Source organism: Bombus terrestris, chromosome 16, assembly GCF_910591885.1.
Source record: "Bombus terrestris chromosome 16, iyBomTerr1.2, whole genome shotgun sequence".
Taxonomy (NCBI): domain Eukaryota; kingdom Metazoa; phylum Arthropoda; class Insecta; order Hymenoptera; family Apidae; genus Bombus; species Bombus terrestris.
This window is the reverse complement of record NC_063284.1, coordinates 1,406,521-1,425,687: the sequence shown is the minus strand read 5'-3', so window position 1 is coordinate 1,425,687 and position 19,167 is coordinate 1,406,521. Positions and strand designations below refer to the sequence as shown.

General features: G+C 35.3%; 1 protein-coding gene across 14 annotated transcripts in view; it reads left to right on the top strand.

The window, feature by feature from the left end:
* LOC100648035 (cAMP-specific 3',5'-cyclic phosphodiesterase) overlaps positions 1–19,167 on the top strand; it is a 359,695-nt gene that overhangs the window by 251,348 nt on the left and 89,180 nt on the right. The window contains exon 1 of one of the 14 annotated variants that reach the window (XM_048413149.1): positions 10,572–11,134. The exons of the other annotated variants lie outside the window; for them this stretch is intronic. The gene's annotated coding sequence lies outside the window, so the exon portion shown is untranslated. Of the gene's footprint in view, positions 1–10,571; positions 11,135–19,167 lie in introns of those variants that run through there. 14 annotated transcript variants of the gene reach the window in all.

Here is a 19,167-nt window from a genome sequence, read left to right as displayed (position 1 = left end):
TTCATTGATACTGTATTATGTAACTAATACTATTATTATTAATACAAAAGGGTTAGAATATTAGAATATAGATAATGAAAAATATTTTAGATGTTGATAAAAGGAAGACGAGCTAGTTAAATATTGGTAGATAAGATGTTTAAAATATCAGAAATTATTTGAAAATATACAAAGCTTGACAAAAGTATCCAGAGTTAAAAAAGCGTATCTATAACCATTGCTTAAATCAGGTCAATGCTGCCAGGTAGCAGAAAAGTAGTTTATCTATATTTATATTAAGTAAGAGAACCGTATAAAGAAACCAGGGATATAACAGTTTGTACAATTTCAGACGACATACGTGAAGTCGATACCTATTTGTAAAATAATTAAAAATTATGTTTTTCAAAACCACCTTTTGACCAGACACATCTATTTGAATTTTGAAATTATAGAATACGTATTACACAGAATAATAATTTTATTAACAGAGGTCTGCCACTTGATTCTTTAGATCTCATTGTCTAAAGAAAAACCCTACGCATTAACGTGCGATTAAAGTGTAAATATACAGGAGGAATTAATTGATAAAAATTAAAATATCAATATTTCATCCTCTTGTCTCGTGCAAAGCAACAGCTCTCGTCTAGATTCTAATGGACTCGCATCGTGTGGCAGGTAAGCGCCACCGAGCTTGTGCATCGATTATATTAGCATTAGCATTAGCATTAGCATTAAGGCCAGTAAGTGAATCGGATTTAATATACTTCGTTGGATATAATCTTAAAGGGTTACTAGGTAGGCCCCGGCTTATTTCCAATGGACTGCTCGCGTAAAGTTGTGCAAGGATCATCAGGATTATTGCCTCTAGCGGAAATACCATATTTTGATTTTCCTAGTGACATGCGATTAAGCGGTCCGCCACCTGTGTCCGCTGATTGGCCGACTGTCTTCTTCTCTTCTTTTTCTCGTCATTATACAACTTTTAATTATACAAAGTTCTGGTTATGCAACTTCTGATTGCATGAGATTGTGATTATACAATTGCTGATTGTACAAATTTCTTTCCTATTACCGAGCACAATGCGTTCAATTATTTCCGACAAATACATCAAATAAACGAGATACGTGAAATATTCTCTTGGCTGTAACTTATGGCTAGACTACTCGATATCGGAATTATTGAATTATTGGAATATCGGAGTAAACTATACTCGAAATTCTTAGAGTCATCTATAACCGGACGGTAGTAGGAAACTGGGAAAAATTGTATCGTTCGAAGAAACGAGAAATTAAAGATCCATTTGATCGATCAATCACCGTGGAACAATAATAAGAGAAGTCAAAGTGGGGATTTGAAGGAAGAGGCAGCAGTTGACGCTATATTGGAACGTAGTGGCCTCGAGGAAGACTTCTCACGTGAATTCTTCCTCTGTTTTACGTTCTGTTCGACGAGTTTTTCCACGGGTTTCGCCAGTGCAGGAACGAGTTCTTGACACAAATCTGGCGACCCTGAAGAGCGTGTAGGTGATAAACACCCTTAACAACCGCACGGCACGCCAGCCCCTCTCGTGATCGATAACGAGCTTTCACCCCGACCTTTTCAACTTCTCGCGATTTCTGATCGGTTTTTAACACATAACTAGTGGACTTTGCCGAGTTTCAAGAATTTTCCATTTTTTTAATACTTTGGAAAGTACGCAACACGGCGTTCTGTAACGTTCACAAATACAAAAAGACAACAGAAAATGAGAACAAATTGATATAAAATTATGGAATTTCAAACTGAAATGAGGACGAAATTTTGTAAAGGCTTTTGTATAGACGAGAATAGAGTAGATTAATTTATTACTTTGTAATTGTTTTTGCGATTGGTAGATTGAAATAAAATCGCTAAACGAAGAATTAGAATTAGAATTGGAAGAAGGAGTTTTGCGAAAATTGGAGAATCAAAGTATACAAATTTGCGATACTCGGACCAACATATTATATGCTTGCTTAGTATTTTGCAATTACTCCAACTATTTGATGGCGATTATTTTAAACATTATTTCATCGACAATTATTTTGCATATTATTCCCGTGGCAATTATTCTGAACATTATTTTGATAACAAGTTGAGTTCGAATAATAGTTCGAATGTTATTTCGAACGATATTTTGATATTCCAAAGTTACAGTGTTTCTTCGAATTCAGATTCGAAGAGGGAGAATGCAAGTCGCTGGTGAGAAAATAGATTCAAAATTGATGGATGGGTAATTTCACGGAGGGAAAGGACCCACAGCCTAGATTCAAGCTGAATGGTCGTAGGTGTGGCACGTCCACTGTCAATATAATTTTCCATTAAGCGAGCTGAATGGAAAGCTCGATTATGCCTGTAAAATTAGGTCGGCAATGACTATAGGGAGGATTTATTACGATCTATGTGGTCCTGTATCGTGTAAAATTAAACAAACGGCATCTCAGGCAATATGAACGAAGAGAATTAATATTATCGTGCCAAGAATAGAATTATTAAAATATTTCGCTTAAATATATATATATATATATACACACATACATTTCGATCAATTATTATGATAATTTATTATGAATTATTTTATTTTAATTTATCGCAACTTGTATTTGTATTTTACACGATAAAAGCCATTAAAAATTGACTAAGTGGTTCAAGGCGAGAATAAGATCGACAATACTGATTTTATCTCGATATGGAGGCGGAAAGTTTTATATTTTTCTTTGGATCTAGCTTCTATCATGGCGATATTATCGCACTTCCGCATCGAGATTATGGTTCAAAAGAGCGTAGGTACCTCGTTACGAGACTCTGTTGTAAATAGAACATTCAATTCGACGAATTATCAGGATTGTAAAATGTAGATCTGTTTTAGTGTGAGGCAAATAGGAGATAGGAACAATTACGACGTTCTTATTGCCACTGAAAATTCACTAGGATTTAATCACAGTTATCAAGCTGTTAAGTTGATAACTTATCCTAGAGGAATTAGAGCGCGTTCACTTTTTAATTCCATGCAGTTATTTCTGGTTAATCCGTGTTTACAAATATTACACATAAGAATCAAGCGATTAATAATACACGTAATGAGATATATTACTAATAAATATAACAAAAGCAGACTTAAAAAGTCTACAAGGATTATTTCTGTACAGTGTAATCTAAACTTGTGATTAAAACAATCGAAAATAGATGGAAAAATGTAAGGACGTACATAATTGCTATCGCGACAAAGGTAAAATATTCTTTCCTACAAAATTCGTGAATTATAATTATAATATAACAAAGTGGAAAGATGTAATAATTATTTTATTAGCGGAACAGAATGTTGAAACGTTAGCTGGTACTGTATCTCGAATTTCAATAAATATGCTTTGAGCAAGATTACCGGTCTTGTATACTCATAACAAGGTCTCTAAATTATTCACCGGCATAGCTTTCAATTAAACATCACCTGCAGCAATTCCTTCTACTTACAGAACGTATCGCTAGACGATACATGTTTACAGACCCTCGTAAAATTTTACTACTGAGATGTTTGAAGCCTTAAAATCATAACAGGATATTGCATGGAAGTATAAAATCTCCAAACAGTATGGCTGCCAGCCTGCAATCTATAGCACATGTATATAAATAAAGTTACTAAGCCAGCTGAAAACTCTATTTAGAGGAACGTGTTCAACTTTACCAGGCAAAATCTGTACACGAGACACAACAGACGATGAGCCGGCACCATGTTCCCAGCTACATAAACCCTATAACGCAAAGTTTCAACCTGGCAAACCTTCTAAAATCCCGACTGATTCGATACATGTCTTGTAGGTTTACAGAGCAAGTATAGCCGTGATAAACACAAAAGTTGGGATTTACGATCGCCATAACGTCTCGTTATTTTTGGTGGTTATGCGTGTCCGCTTGTAACCGCTCTGTCGCTATCGATTTTTCGTCGACGGTAGCGCTGGAAACGTCACAGCTTTCGCGATTTCCTCCACCTGCACTTTTTCTTTACTTTTTTTTTTACTACGGTTTCTTTGGATTAAACGACCTGCAAAATTTTATGTTCTTTCTTCCTGGAAATAACCTCTATTCCCTCGCCTTTCGAACGTATGATTACAAATGGGGTATTTTAAGTGCAATATCTTGGCTTCATTTTTTGCCATACGGAAAATTGGAATTTTTTTTTTGTAAGTAAATTTGCTGTTGTAATAAAATTAACGAGGGGTGAGCGATAAATGGTTGAGGTGAAATTTTAAATACGATTTTAATTCCGTACAAAATCGATCTTTTTCTCTCTTTGACGGAGTTGCGTATTGGAAAATTTGTGATGTTTGGGGAATTTTTGTAGTCTTCCAGACAAAAGAAGAATTTTCGTTCGGTAGAATGCCAGCTTTCCTAATACAGCATCGAACATCGGGAAACTTGGACTTTTTGGAAGTTTTTTCCTCGTACGGTATTGAAAAGAAAGAAACTTTTAGGCGTTTTGGGACGAAATAAGAATTTTTATTAGGTATAAAGACAACTTTTCCGACATATGAATATGGAACTGGATATGAAACTTGAAATTTTGAAGGGGCAATCTTTCAAGTTTGTCAAATTAATTTTGAAAATCCAAGAACGTAGCAAACTGAGGCGAAGACAATCAATTTTTCAAATTTACCGGTGTTTAACTTTATCAGAAAAATAATTTACCACTATTTAACCTATTGTATTCGTTCTACAGCTAAAATTATTTTCCAATATTTAAAAATATTCTCCATCTTTTATCCACAAAAAAAAAGATCCTAAAACTAAGTGATCCGTTAAAACTGATCTTTACGACTACCTAAAAAATTCTACTTCCGCAAGAAAATTTCAATAAAAAAGGTATTAAAAGTTACAGGTAAAAAGAATTGAAAGATATTAAATCGTATTAAACGATTCGGAAACTTGCGCGTTAAAAATTATTTATCCTCGTTGAAGGTTATTATTTCACGAAAAATACATAAAAATAATAAATTTAGTTCTCTGCTGACATTAATAAACTTTTCGAGATGATCTACCGCTATACGTATATACTATAAGAAGGAAAAGCAAGGCGTAGAGTTTCATAGTAACAGGAAGTTCGTGTTTCCTGGAGCTTAAAAAACGATTTTTTTCCTCGGTCGGACAACAGCTACGAGACGATTCTCATAATTCTTGGGTTATTAACTAATAAAAGGTCTGCGACAGCACGGCACACGAGGTTGTGTAATGAATTTCATAATTCCGGCACAAGGATTTTCCATGGCGCGCAATTAGGCGAGCGTGACATGTTCATTTCCTAAGCGATTGGCTCCCTGCCTCTTCTTTCCAAGATTTCTTCGAGTCGTAACTGTCGTCTGTGTGTCTGGTTTCAATGAGCCTCGAAAGTACAGACTGCATCATTGTTCTCCGGTGACGTCAATCGGAACGTGAAACGTTTTCTTGTAATATTACTCGATTCTTAAGGCAGGCTTAGATGTGTCGAAAAACGAAGAGACGTACGATTTTTAAGGAAACGAAGATTTTTAGACACTTTTTTACTTTACTTTATTAGCATTTTATTATGTAGAACATAGTGGTAATTTTATGTTTTATTATATGGGATTTAGGTAACGTGGGTAATTTTGGGCAAATATAAATTTTAATTTTTGCTTCAGCGCATGGGTTATGGTTATAAATTACAGTTTCAGACTATAGCCATAGGGTGGTTATATTCTGCTATATAGAATTTTTGTTTTATAATTACAGTAATTTTAGATCTAGGTTGTAGTAATATTGTTACATTCTGTTATATAAAATCTACACTTTGGCCAACAGAAGTAACTTGTTTTTATATTAAAGATCGCACTTGTCTAAAATTCGAAGAAATTTAACGGTTGAAAGTTGCATATGAAAATTGCAACTTTACAAAATTTATCTAAGAAAAACAGTAACAGTAGAAAATAAAATCTTAGTTGCTTCTTACAAAACGAAAAATTCTATTTTACTTTTCTAAATAAAATAAACCAACATTTATCAAAGAAAGAGCAATGAAACGAGATTTCCTTGAACTCGTAACACAGGCAAAAAATCTAGTTGGACAGAAAACTAATGAAAACTAGTTTCATAAAGGGAAATAAGAATCGCTAGCCGAGAAGATGTAGAACTCTGATCCTACTTTTCGCGAACAACGACGAATGTAGCGGACCGTGGACCGTTGTGAGATCTCTATTCAAGGGAATTGCCACCAATCTTCATTGATGCATTTAAGTTTATGGCTCGTGCCAATTCGTGTCAACTGGCCTGACAACGCGTGGGACGTAAATTACACCTTGTCACTTCTTACAGGAAATTCTTTCGACGTCGATGCCACGAATCTTTTTGCCACGAATTTTCGTTGCTCGAGGAAAGCTTCGCTTTTTGGTTTATCAGAGATAGCTTCGCGATCGTTCGAACAAACATACTCCTCGATATTGTAACAATAAAGCTGATTTATTGCCTGGATTCTTCTCTTTCATGGTGTCGCTTCTATCAACTTTTTTCTATTACGAATTGTTTCGCGAACGAGTAATTCATCTCTCCGATTGATACATCGTGGAAAACTCGTGACACGGTTCATCCCAAAAATGTCTCCCTTCCGTCTGAGAATATTATTCCCTATAAATTTGAAATTTGTATTATTTTCAGGAATTTTGATCGTCAGCTTTGACTGACGATTTGTTTGCAAATTTTCTATACTTCGTATCCCCAGGTTTAAACGATCATTTCTGTGTAATATAATTTAGACAATTCTTTATTAATATGTCAGAAGGAAATTTTAAATAGTATGCTTGTCGTTTCATTATGCGAGGATGGAATTTAATCAACTTTCGCGTCGCTTGTATTTTAAGCTCAGCTTATTTATAATTTATGTAGAATTTCTATTGCTATTTTGAGAAATTATTTATCATACGTTCGATATCAGCAAATTTTAAATCATATCTTTGTTGTATAGATATTATACCTATCTTTACTCATCGAAAGCTGTACTTTGCAAATTTTCCACAACTTCCATATCTTTTTCAAGCATCTGATAATTTCTGCACGTAATAATCTAAGAAATTCTTATTTCCGCAAATTTTCCACACTCGGAGTATTAATTCTCGAAAAATGTCTTGCAGCTCTCTGCTTCCGAATCCTCGAAGGAGCTTAAAAGTAAGCGTTTCATGAATTCGCAAATCCTCCCTTCTCCTTAAACTTCCTCCCACTCCTTTGTTTTCCCCATAAACTTGCTGTATTCCCGACAGGATCCTCGATCCACTTATTTCGAAACGATCCCAGTCATTAGTCCTGCTTTTATTCCGCTTCTCGCTTCGAAAGTACAAACTTGGAAGTTGGTTCATTTGTAGGACGCCGTGAGACGACCAAACGAATGGCCGCCCATAAGAAACTCGCCCCATAAGAATATCTCGCCGGTGTCTGTTCGCGAGACAACCGAGCCTCTGCTGTTGTATTTTACGTCCGGTTCTCGGGTTTGCAGCAAATGAAACGCGAAAAAGTTGCTCGTTAAGCCGGACTCGTTCTAAGAATATCCGTTTGAATTAAATGGACGCGCGACGACGCGAACAATTTTAATTTTATGTGGCAGTAGCACCATCGCACGAAAATTTCCCTTCTCTAATTCTGACGCTCTATCAGAAATATAGAAAATTGTTTTTCGACGTTCAAATTATTATCCGATACCTGTGCGTTCGTGTAGCTTGCAATTCAAGTCACAGAGTTGCTTTTATCGAAGAATTTGCCCGCATTCTCACGAGCGGCCAATTTATCGATACGATGAATTTGCCATCGTATGTTTCTGTGTTCGTTTATTCAAAACACTGCAGGTTGTGTAAATGAAATTTGAAAATCGTGCCTTGTTTCCCAAATTTCCTAAGCGTAATACGTTTTTCTCGAGCGAATGTTCAATTTGCTTCACCCATGGGGATATTTAAAATAAACGCGGAACATATCGGAAGGTAAATTCGTAAAAGTATCGACAGAAATTAAAATCACCAAACAATGTCACATTTTCCGATACAATTTCCTCTTCGTCGAACTACTACGTAGCTTGGAGCATGCAAGTTCGAGAAGCAAGCGAAGTACGAAAATAAAATAATAACGCTAATAACATCGATCGTGTGATTCGATGGCAAACAATTTGTTTTTAGGATCAATATTTAAAACGTGACTTTATTAACACAGTATCAACACAGAACGTAGGAGGAAAATGCATGTGGTAAAACGAACTCAGCTAAAAACAAGATAAATAACCGAGACACATGATTGTATATGAAAAAGTAGGAAATTAAATTTGCTATGGAAATTAAATTTGCTAGCAAGTGAAACACGTAAAAACGTCGCATCGAAGTTAATGTAAACGAACGATGGACAAGTAAACTGGATATCGAGCAAATAAAGCGATTTAAATTCGTCGCGTGAAAAAATGTGTATCATTTGCATTTAAACAACTCGCTTATCTATTGTTTATCGTCACGATAGTGTTTAAATATAATCGACAAACTAGATTCTTATCGCTGCTGCATGCATGATTAGATAGTTCACAATCTACTTTTAATCTCAATCCTATTGGCCAATATTTATATAACAAATAGTAAAAATTAAATAATACAGAGCCGACCATTTTTCCATTCACGAAGATATAAATAAAATTTCTGGCTTCTGATACAGACGGATGGAATTTTGTCAAACGTAAGAATTTTTTAAAAACTATTAGCCATCGATAAGATGAAACAAACGAGTTCAAAAATTTGTACAGAGAAAAAGAAATTGTACGATCTACGATCAGTGAATGCTTTCATAACGAATAAATAAAATTATCGATTATTTATATTAATATCATCGTTTTAATTAATATTTCTTCTCTCTTGATCTTTTTCCAGAACGTAAAAATTCGCTAAAAGTTAGCAATTTCCAGCAAAATCCAATAAGCCGAAACCCAATTATAAAGTTATTATAAAGCCCAATAATTCCGCATTAACAGAAAAAAGTGCGTGAATCACAGTGTACGTTTTCTGATTGAATAAATAAAGCGACCGTTCAATCCAATTCGTTAACGTACACAATGCATGTTTTAATTAAAAATTGTATCGTTTCTTCGTGTCGCTTTAAAATCGTTTTAATAAACACGATAATTCGTTTGAACGCATAGATCATCAACGAAATCTAATAAAAAGATAATTCGAATTTTTGGTAACAATAAAGTCATATAGAATATGCGAATATTGTAATGGATATGATTTTGCGTTTGCACAGGTACATTGTGAAAGAAATTTTGTCCCAGTTGTGGCGTATCTTTGGAAAATATGTCAGCGTCTAAAAAATGATAAAAATGAAGAATAACAGGTTAATGTGGAGGAAAATATGAAAATGTAGTTCTTCGAACACTTTGAATTATATGGAAAATAAATGTAGAAATGAATTCACGATCCGATAACTGTATCATATCGACATGGTATGATACATTGGTCCTTAGCACGTCGAGGGCAACGGTGATCATCGATGAGCCACGTCATTAAATTTTTTAGACAGATTAAAATAAGATAAATCCCATGGACTAAGAAATTGTCTACGATTTACTTGTTTAGATAACAATGAACGTCGCACAAAGGCAATATAATATTTTGCAGAAGCTGAAAGTTAAATTCTACTGTGTATTTAAAAAAAAGAATACTCGATATTAGCATCAAATATTCGAACGTCAGGCTGAAAAGTTTTCTGTAACGCGAATGACTCAGATAACATTGTCAGAAAAATGTGCGCAAATGCACAAAGCAATATATTTTTTCAAAGGTCATAGTGTAGTATATTGAAAAGAATAATGATTATTTAGTAGCAAATATCTAAATTTTAAACTAAAGGATTTTTCTATAATGTGAATGACTTAGATAAGATAACATTGTCGTAACATTGTAAAATAGAAGTGCGCAAATGTAATATGTCGCGCAAGTTAAATGTTATGATGTAGTATGTTTGAAAAAAATTATGATTATTAGTATGACATATTGGAATATCGGACTAGAGAATTTTCTCCAACGTCAATCATTTAAATAACATTATCGTAATATCGTTAGAAAAAAGTGCGCATGTATAACGTAATATTTTACGAACGTTAAATATTACGATGTAGTGTATTTAAAATAAATATTGAATATTCTAATTTTGGGCTAAAAATGTTCTACAATATCAATGGCTTAGATAACATTATCAGAACATTATGAGAAAAAGAAGAGCGCAGATGTAATATTTTATAAAAATGAAGTATTACAGCATAGCGTGTTTCGATCTATTGCGGTAGCCGAGGAAAAATCTATAAAATTCGCCTGGCAATCAACCTGTTAATATTATAAAACGACTCGTAGTATGGGCTAGCTACCTAAAACCTTCTGCTGCCCGCTTATCAGCGGTCTACGACAAAAAAGAAAACTATGGCAATATGTACAATATTTGCCGGAGCGTAGTCGCATCACGCAGGTACACGCTGACTGGATCAGCGTATAAGCAACAGCTCGAGGCATGGCTGCCGTCAGTTCACAGTCGGCACGCGACCAAAGAGGATCGTTGCTGACGATTATGCGCGAGTGATGTGTCCTTGGTGCAGGACACGCGCCAGGACCACAGAAATTGCCTGTTTGTAATCTGAAATTGAATAACCGTGTCAGTTAACTGGGGATACGCGTAACAGTCGGGTCGAAAGGCTGTTGTGTGTTTGAAACAGACGTAGAAAATTCGTGAAAGTTAAGATTGTTTGAACGTGTGTCGAATTCTGCTATAATTTCGCCTTTTCAAATATTCCCACGGTTCTTGTGATTTGATAACAAAGTTTCAGTGCGTTTGAAGTGGCTTGGTGACGGTTTGGAGGAGTTTGTAATCTCAGATACGATAATCGTGTCAGTTCAGTGCTTCAAACGCACGTAGAATATTCGCGACAGTTAAAATTCTTTCAGCGTGCGTCAAACTTTCCTATCTTTCCGCTTTTTAGATTCTCGCAGCTCCAGACGTTTCATCGTGTCTCTGGTTTTCATGGAGTTTCAGTGCGTTTGAAGTGATTCGAAGAAGACCGGCGAAGATTTGGAATAGATTGACGAATAAGGGGATTAGAGTTTCTTTCACGGGTTCGAGGTATTGTAGAGTTTAGATTCAAGGTTTTCAAACGCCCTTCCGAATTTTCGTTTCTAGCTCTTAGTCATGGTTGAGTTAAAGCTTCGAGGAGTTTATGGTATTTGAAAGAAGGTTTCGAGGTTCTTGTTTGAAAAAGTATCGAATTTGCGGATATTTTTATGATTCGAATATACCACAATTTATAAAAATATAATGTGTCGTAGAAGTTGGAAAATCGAAAGTTTTATACTTTCTTATTCTATACTCTTATATTGTTTAACGAGCATAATTGGATATTTTACTCCAGCCGGTACTCGGATACGATGATTTAAAATCGATCTTGAAAGTGGAAACTGCAATTCGAACATCCCAATGGGTCCAATTTGAAACGTTATGCCAATTTCGTAGAAAACTCTAAATCATCAGTCTCGAATAAAATACCTTTACCTCAAATAAAAATTCAACGATATTTTCAATAAATCTCTGCTATCAGGTATTTTAGAAAATATTTTCCAAGATTTCTAGGTTTCCCAGAACTAATAACGACTGATTCGAAAGTTTCCTCTGGTTTTCGATGATTGGCAGTCTCTTGAATCGACAACTACGATTTAAACAGAGATTAGGACAGAGAAAATGACGAATAAATATTTTTGTTCCGCGTTTCAATCATACGTCGGTCACAACACGTTGTTGTGTGATGATCTTACGAGGCTAGGAAGATAGCGAAGACACTACAAACTGTAGGAAAAACCGGTTGAACGTTCTGAAAATTGGAATAAATAATCTTTCTGCTGGCTAGTCATGGTTTCATTTAAAGTTGATAAATATTCTTTTTTTAAATTAAAGTACTCTTTAACGGAAAAATCGTTGCTTGAAAAATTATTATGTATTCGTTCTTTGTCTTATTTTAATTTCATTATTTTCTATTTTAAAATAATCGTGTTTTAGAAACTTTATAAAGATTCCATGAAACTAAAATTATTCCTACTTTTTGAACTTATAGCTTTAATAACTTGAAACTTATATAGCCTTGATAAATTCTCCACTTATTTTTATTCTTGTTACTTGCAAATATCTTCAACGTCGTCTGCTTCAATGAAACTGCAAATACGTTTTAATTAAACACCACTTAACCAAACGATAAAAAGCCATGGACGTGATATTCATCCTGAAAGGAGGAAAAATGGTCGTTAAAAAATTCGACGCTGATTCGATAGAGATCCGGCAGTAGAAATTTACAGTCTCTCGTGAAAGCGGTGTTTCCTCGTTATCAGGAGGCTTGTGTCGATAGATGTCCGTATCTATGCAAACATTCGTCACTGATCGAAGCATATGAAACCCGGAACGTATCGGTGTCGCGATTATCGATCAGGTTTCTCATGTAATTTCCGATCGTGGCGCGTGTCTACACACCAGCCAATTTGTTTCTCACAATTATTTCGTTCCCATCGACAGGAAAATAGTTACAGCTCCGTTTCCTTCGATCGAATAATCGACGAACAAATTTTAGAGACATAATTTCGTCGTTGATTTAACTTATTCTATTTAAAATTTCATTTCCATTCGTCGAAGATGATGCAAATCAAATTTTGGACCAACAGGCAAATTGTTATTCGGCATAGTTTAGTCAGTTTCCATTCGTACAACGATCTCTTCGCTTGAAACTATGTCTTCGTTGATTGAACGTTTTCAATTTCTTTAATTCGTGGACAAAAATAAAAATTAAGTTAACATAGTATACGCATTAACAGATTTATTTTAATTTTCCAAAATACTACATAAAACAATTTCAATTTTCAATTTCAAATTTCAAATTTCAAGACAGATTTTTAGAAAATTATTGAACAGTCTCTGAGACAGTTCATCCAGGAATTTATTGTTTCTAATTTATTTACAGAATTCTTCGTAGAGTTGATTTTTGTTAGTCGAAGATTTAAATATATTTTTCAATGCGATACGATGTTTAGTTATTATCGATAATTTATTGTTACATCGATGTAGATGATTTCTTGATTGGATCGGACACAGTACCAATTATCTACCGACAGGTTTTGTTCCCTGATAATTATTCGAAAATCAACCTGGACAGTGATTAATCGACGTTTGATTAAAGGGCAAAATTAGATCTCCGAGGATTATTCTCGTGTAATACTCTTAGAAACCTCTTCCACGAATAGAAACAAATAATTAAACGCGATTCTGATTGAAATAAAATTCCATCCACTCCCTCCACCTCTCCGCATTGGTGTTGGTGTATCTCATTTGAGGTGTTACCGTATAAATTGGGTATTTCATTTAGCGTGGTAACGTTTCTGTCGAGAAAACACTGTGTAAATTGGATTTTACGAGGGATAGATGCAGCACGTTTCGTAAGTGGGAAATATTTTTCGAATGGATTGGAAAGTTTATGGAAGACGTGACGTGGATGTAAATTGACAGAACGCGATGTAATATTTTTGTTAAGTTTCTAACGACGATTTATCGTAGGATTTTGTAGAAAAGATTGTAAGCTAAATATGTCAGTGGTATTTAAACATTAGAGTCTTAACAATTTTGAAAAAAATGAAAAAGTTTAGGTATATTTCAGGTTATTCGTTTAGAAATGAATCACGTAATTTGGTCACATTATTCGGTCTATTTAAAAATCAAGTCTCTGCTCAACTTTGCTCTCGATAGAAAGCCGATCTTCTACCATAAACATTTTGATTCGAGAACGAAACTAAAAATTCCAAAACGGAGCTATAATTGAAGAGTAATCCGATCTTTCGTTTTCCTGAAAGTTCCCGAAAAAGAAACAGCGTTAAATTTCTGCTGCGAAATTTATACCTGATATCAACGCTGAACCAGAATTCAATTCTTTATCTGTAATTAACGATATCGACATAGAAAAATAATGCAATTTTTCGCGTTTCTCGGTGGAAACTGGCGTTAAATCTTCCGGAAAAATTTATAGCATTAAACATCGCAGAATATCCTCGAATTTATAATGTCTCTGGTTTCTCCATCGCCATTAAAATCGCCGCGAAAAATAAATGTAAAGTGAAAAAGTAGAACGAAAGAATCGAAACTAATCGTTGGCAAAAATTTCCAAAAACCCACGCAGAGAAGAGGATGATTTGTACTCGCGGACCATTGAAAGACGGTTAAAAGCGCCATGACTTGCTCCAAGTCTCTCATTTCCCCTTGCTAACAGCTTCAAACGCGAACTTATCGAGAGCAAAGGTGGATGAGTTGCCGCGATGTCGACGCGTAAAACGAGGATTTCCATGGAAATGGAAAAAGTTCCAGGTGGCTTGAACTCTGGGTGTTTAAATTTGGAACGTCTTCATGGGAGGTCGTGGCAGATTAACTGTGAACCGTTGATGGATAAACGGGTATCCCGTTGGGATATGAAACATGCCGCATTAAAATTAGAAAGTCTGTTTCATTGGCCATCGTAAGTTATAAGATATATGGTTATATGACTTAGTTCTGCACGGTCTATGAATAACTTCTTTAGGCGGCGTCGGTGTACCGCAAGTTTTAATACGTTTCACAGGGCCTAACAATTTTTCTGCGTAGAAATATCTCGCAGAATATGCATTTTTATGGATATTTATTAAAATTAGCATTTTTTTTTTTTTTGATAAATATATCTTTAGATTCTTCTTATACGTAGGATTTAACGTCGCTTCAACTGCAGCGTAACAGCTGCTTATTGTCAGCGTCGACAATGTGAGCAACGAGAGTACTACAACTTAGATTTTCCTAAATAGCGAGACGTCTTTCAGCGTGGAAGAAACGCTTGATATTTGATCTTTATCGCAGAGATTTTCGTTCAAAGATTCTTTGATCTGGTATTTGTTGCCAGAGTAATTGTATTTCTAGCAATGTGGAAGGATGTGTTTGACAATAATTTGACAAACGCAGGTTTCGCAGTTTGCTGGGTTAGATCTTGAGATTGGATATACATGTGCGAGTTTTTCTGGGAAACCTGTGACCAATTCCAAGTCCGTTTGATACAACTTGGTCGTCGACGATCGATGTTCTTCGTAACTAGGTTCTGGTAACTTGTTAGAAAATTGTTCGTTGATTTCCAGCGCGTATGGAACGTACTTTGTCGTAAAGTGTGTTTTGTTTTACGCGAAAGAAATTTTTCCGCCGCGTGTTTCTAAGCTTTGGTTCATGGAAAACATCTTGCATCGGAAAATTTTCAGTTTCGCGCAAACCTTTGCATATTGTTCATACATATGGAAATGGGAAAATAAGAGAACTTTCCTCCAATTTATTTAACTTTAAATGTAAATGTGAAAAGTTTTTAGTACAACCTTAATATTGGAAAAGAGAGACATCTAAAAATAGGAGAGTAATAAACGAATCTGCAAAGTATGTCAATTTTAGCTTTTCAATGCGAAAGTCTTCTACCGATATCGCGAAAAAAGAAACATCAATATTCGATTAAACTCCGATCCAGCTTACCAACCGGGCCGACCACAAAGGTAGTAAAATATAATAAAATGATTAAAAAATCCCAGAAATACTCCGAGGGGATGGTTTAATGCAGAAAGGACCCACTCATAATGAAAAAGGGACGAAATCGAATTTCCCGAATATCTTCCCACGAATTATTCTCGCGTTACCGTTCGCTAACTTTCTATTAAACCAATATATTTCATTTGAGATATCTTTCAGTCAATCCATGTTACCAAATCCTATTTTATAATATCGTAGTTGCTCGATGATGTTCGAGCGCATTATTTGTTAATAACCGTGGCGCAGGTAGTAAAATAGTAGAAAGAAAATTCTTATTTTGAAAGCCAACGAATACTTATACAGCTTGGATCGCGCAATCGTTTCGGGTTGTAACTCCGTTACCAGCGTAGTTGCAGAAGAATGTCGAAAGAGAAAGACGAATGGTCCAAAAAGTAATACATTTTTTAAAAACTGCAATGACGCTTGTGCAATCTACGATTGCATTATTTCCAGAAATTGAAATGTACACTTTTTTGTACAGACAGATGTCTGCCGTCGCTCTACGTGGAAAATCATCGCGGTGAAGTGGTGAAAAAATAATTGGTTACGGAGATATTTAAAAAAGCACGTCCTTGTCGAAGAAACAATCGCGTGGTCCATGCTGTATATTCGTCGGATATCAATGTCAAGCTTATATCTGAGTTTGATTTATTTACAGAGAGACGACTTGTTTCTGGGTTAGTCTAGGGAAGGTAATTGAAAGTTGGTAATAGTTTCACTTGAAAAGGAACGAGATATTTGCTTTTGTTTTTTAAGCTACAGGAAGCTTATGTTTTTGCTTCAAACTGACGTTAGATTCGAGTTTGAAAATTGTAACCCGACCAATTTTCTTAATTTTAACCAAACGATAAACATATTTCGGAAGGATCGCGTTTGGTATAAACGAAATACATGAAAGATCGCATAAATTTGACACAAAGTAGCTGCTCTACGCTTTGAAAATTCTTTCTTGGAGAACGAATATTCCCTCGGGAAGCGGTTTGTCCCTCGATGAAAACCGGCAGTATGATATTTACGCGCGGCAGCGCCTTGAAACTCACGACGAGCTCTTTTTTATAGTCCACGGGAGTTACCGAAACCGTGACATGAAAGATGCATATACGTTTCGCAGTTTCCCTTTGCCCCTTTTTTCTTTCGCCATTTGTAACAGTCTTTCTACGAATTTTACGTTGCGTGAAATATTTCACACAGTATGCGAGCGTCGCTTGGGAATTACAAGAAGAGAACTCCTCACGCCCATCTATATTTCCTCTTTCCACGTTTCCAATTTCTCTGATCGAATTTCGCGCGCTAACAGCGCGCGTTGATACCGACCTATGGACTGCGCACGTTTGTGCAAACTTGATATCGAGGGCTTTGGTAAAAATTGATAATTAATAACTTGTAATTGAGATTGGTAGGTTAGTTGGAAGCCGATACGAAGATTACGACGAGGAGAGAAATATATTTTAGGGGAAATTCGGCCTCGAAACTTAATACCGAAAACAAATTTGATTCTATGAAAGTCGATGATGGCTGGTAGCTAAGATTGGCTGTTGTGCCGATCAAAAATTACATAGTACGATGGTTCTTTAGGGAAGAAGTATATTTTCGTATTGCGTATTGACAGAAATTAGGAGAAATTGGATTTTCGATAGTCGCAGTTACACATTTAAACAAATATTGGTTTCATAAAGAACACTTGGATGCTTTTAGTATCTGCGAAAACAGGCAACGTTTGGTAGTTGCAGCGTTAAATTCCTCTGTTTTAAAACATACAGCGGCGGCCAATTTTAGAAAATTGATTTATTCGAGAAAAACGATTAGACGCGTTCAGAATTTATTCTGCTGTTATATCCATTTGAAAGTTCATTAGAGAGAAATATAAATTTTAAACCTCCTTCTGTCCGTCACTGTACTTTTCCTTGTTTTTCGCGTCTTTATCAAAATATATAAATCAACGAGCGACACATTTAGAGCTGCAATTATTGGTGACATCATTCCTCCGACATTGTTTTCTTCTACTTTACGATACCGCGCGTTATCACACTCGTTAATTAAATATCCGAACAATTGTTTTCGTCTATACTTCCATATTGAAATTACGTCTCGGCGTTTGGCTTTATTTTCAATCGGAATCTACCATTCTGCTTACGTAAAAGAGAGGGACGATTTTGAAGTTTTGGAAAATTTGATAAATGACACATCCTCTCGGTTGAAGAAACAAGAGGCCGTAGGATTTTTCTTCTTCTCCCTCGTCTAACAACTTGTTGTTCCCTTTATTTTTGCCACGCGCGCGATTTGAATTTAAAATTGGTGAAATATTTCTTCCTTGCCTGGTGTTTTGGATTACTCTACCTTTTTCCACGGAATTTATCAACTTCCCGTCTTTCAATGAGATTCCTTTGTCGAGGAGTAAATTTTGATAAGCTTGATATATGCCTATAGTCTCCTTATGAAAGAGATTTTAATTCGTGATACGAGAAAAATAAATTCTATGCGGTATTTTTACTTTGCCATGAGATTCTACGGTCAAAATACATTTTTCTGTTCAAAACATTTCATAGCGTTCGAAAATACGGAATTCATCGTGGATATATAAGTGGCGTATTTTAAAAGAAATATATTTATGACAATGGCTGTTTGATTTATTCTCTATCCGAAAGAATTCGTTCAATTTGAAGGTAAAATAGAAGATGTATATAGTTTTACATTACAAAAAATAAATACCAAATATTTACTTAAAACGTTAGAAGCCTTCTTGATTGTCAAAAGATGAAAATGTAAAAATTTGTGGGGCACAACAGTGTCGATAACATTAAAAAAACGAATTGATAGAATACTATCAAAATAATAGAATAAAAAGTATCGATATCGTAAATATACGAATGGCGTAATTAGAAAAGAAAGTATGGAGGCTCTACTGGAATAAAAAAATTGGAAAAACAAGTCCATAGAATGAAATTGATTTGTCTATTTTTCTATCCACCCCTATTCTCTCATGCAAACGTTGGAAGTCATTAAACGAGCAAACAGTCGTATGAAAAAAAAATTCCGTTTCAAGTGTTCCCTATAGACGCTAGGCGATATAAAATCGTTCGTGGACAAACGTATAGGCGTCGTAATATCTTTTTACGACTGTTCGATAAATCGAAATCGACGTCCAGTGAATTTTCGTCGCACGGTTTTACCAGAAGGGACGAAGCAATTTCGCGTTGAACGTGTACCGTTCGATTAGCTTCGTTTTCTGTTTCTGTCTCGCTCCCGACTTCCGTGACACTTGGCCGTCTTTTTCGCCGAGGCCAATTAAAGTAAATCGCGAATTTTGTTAAGTGGTCGCAGTACTCTTGGCAATTAGTTCGGATTAGAGCAAACGAATATTCGTTTCAGCGAAGCGTCGTTTCCTTGGATGTCGACGTTTCTTTTTTTCTTTTTTACAAAATTGAAGAACCGTCGATTTTTTTTTAGGAAATTTGTTAGGAAACAAGGATGGAATAATAAATGACGTTTTGGACGAATCTTTGGACGATTATTAGCCAAAACTTTATCATCGAATAAATGAC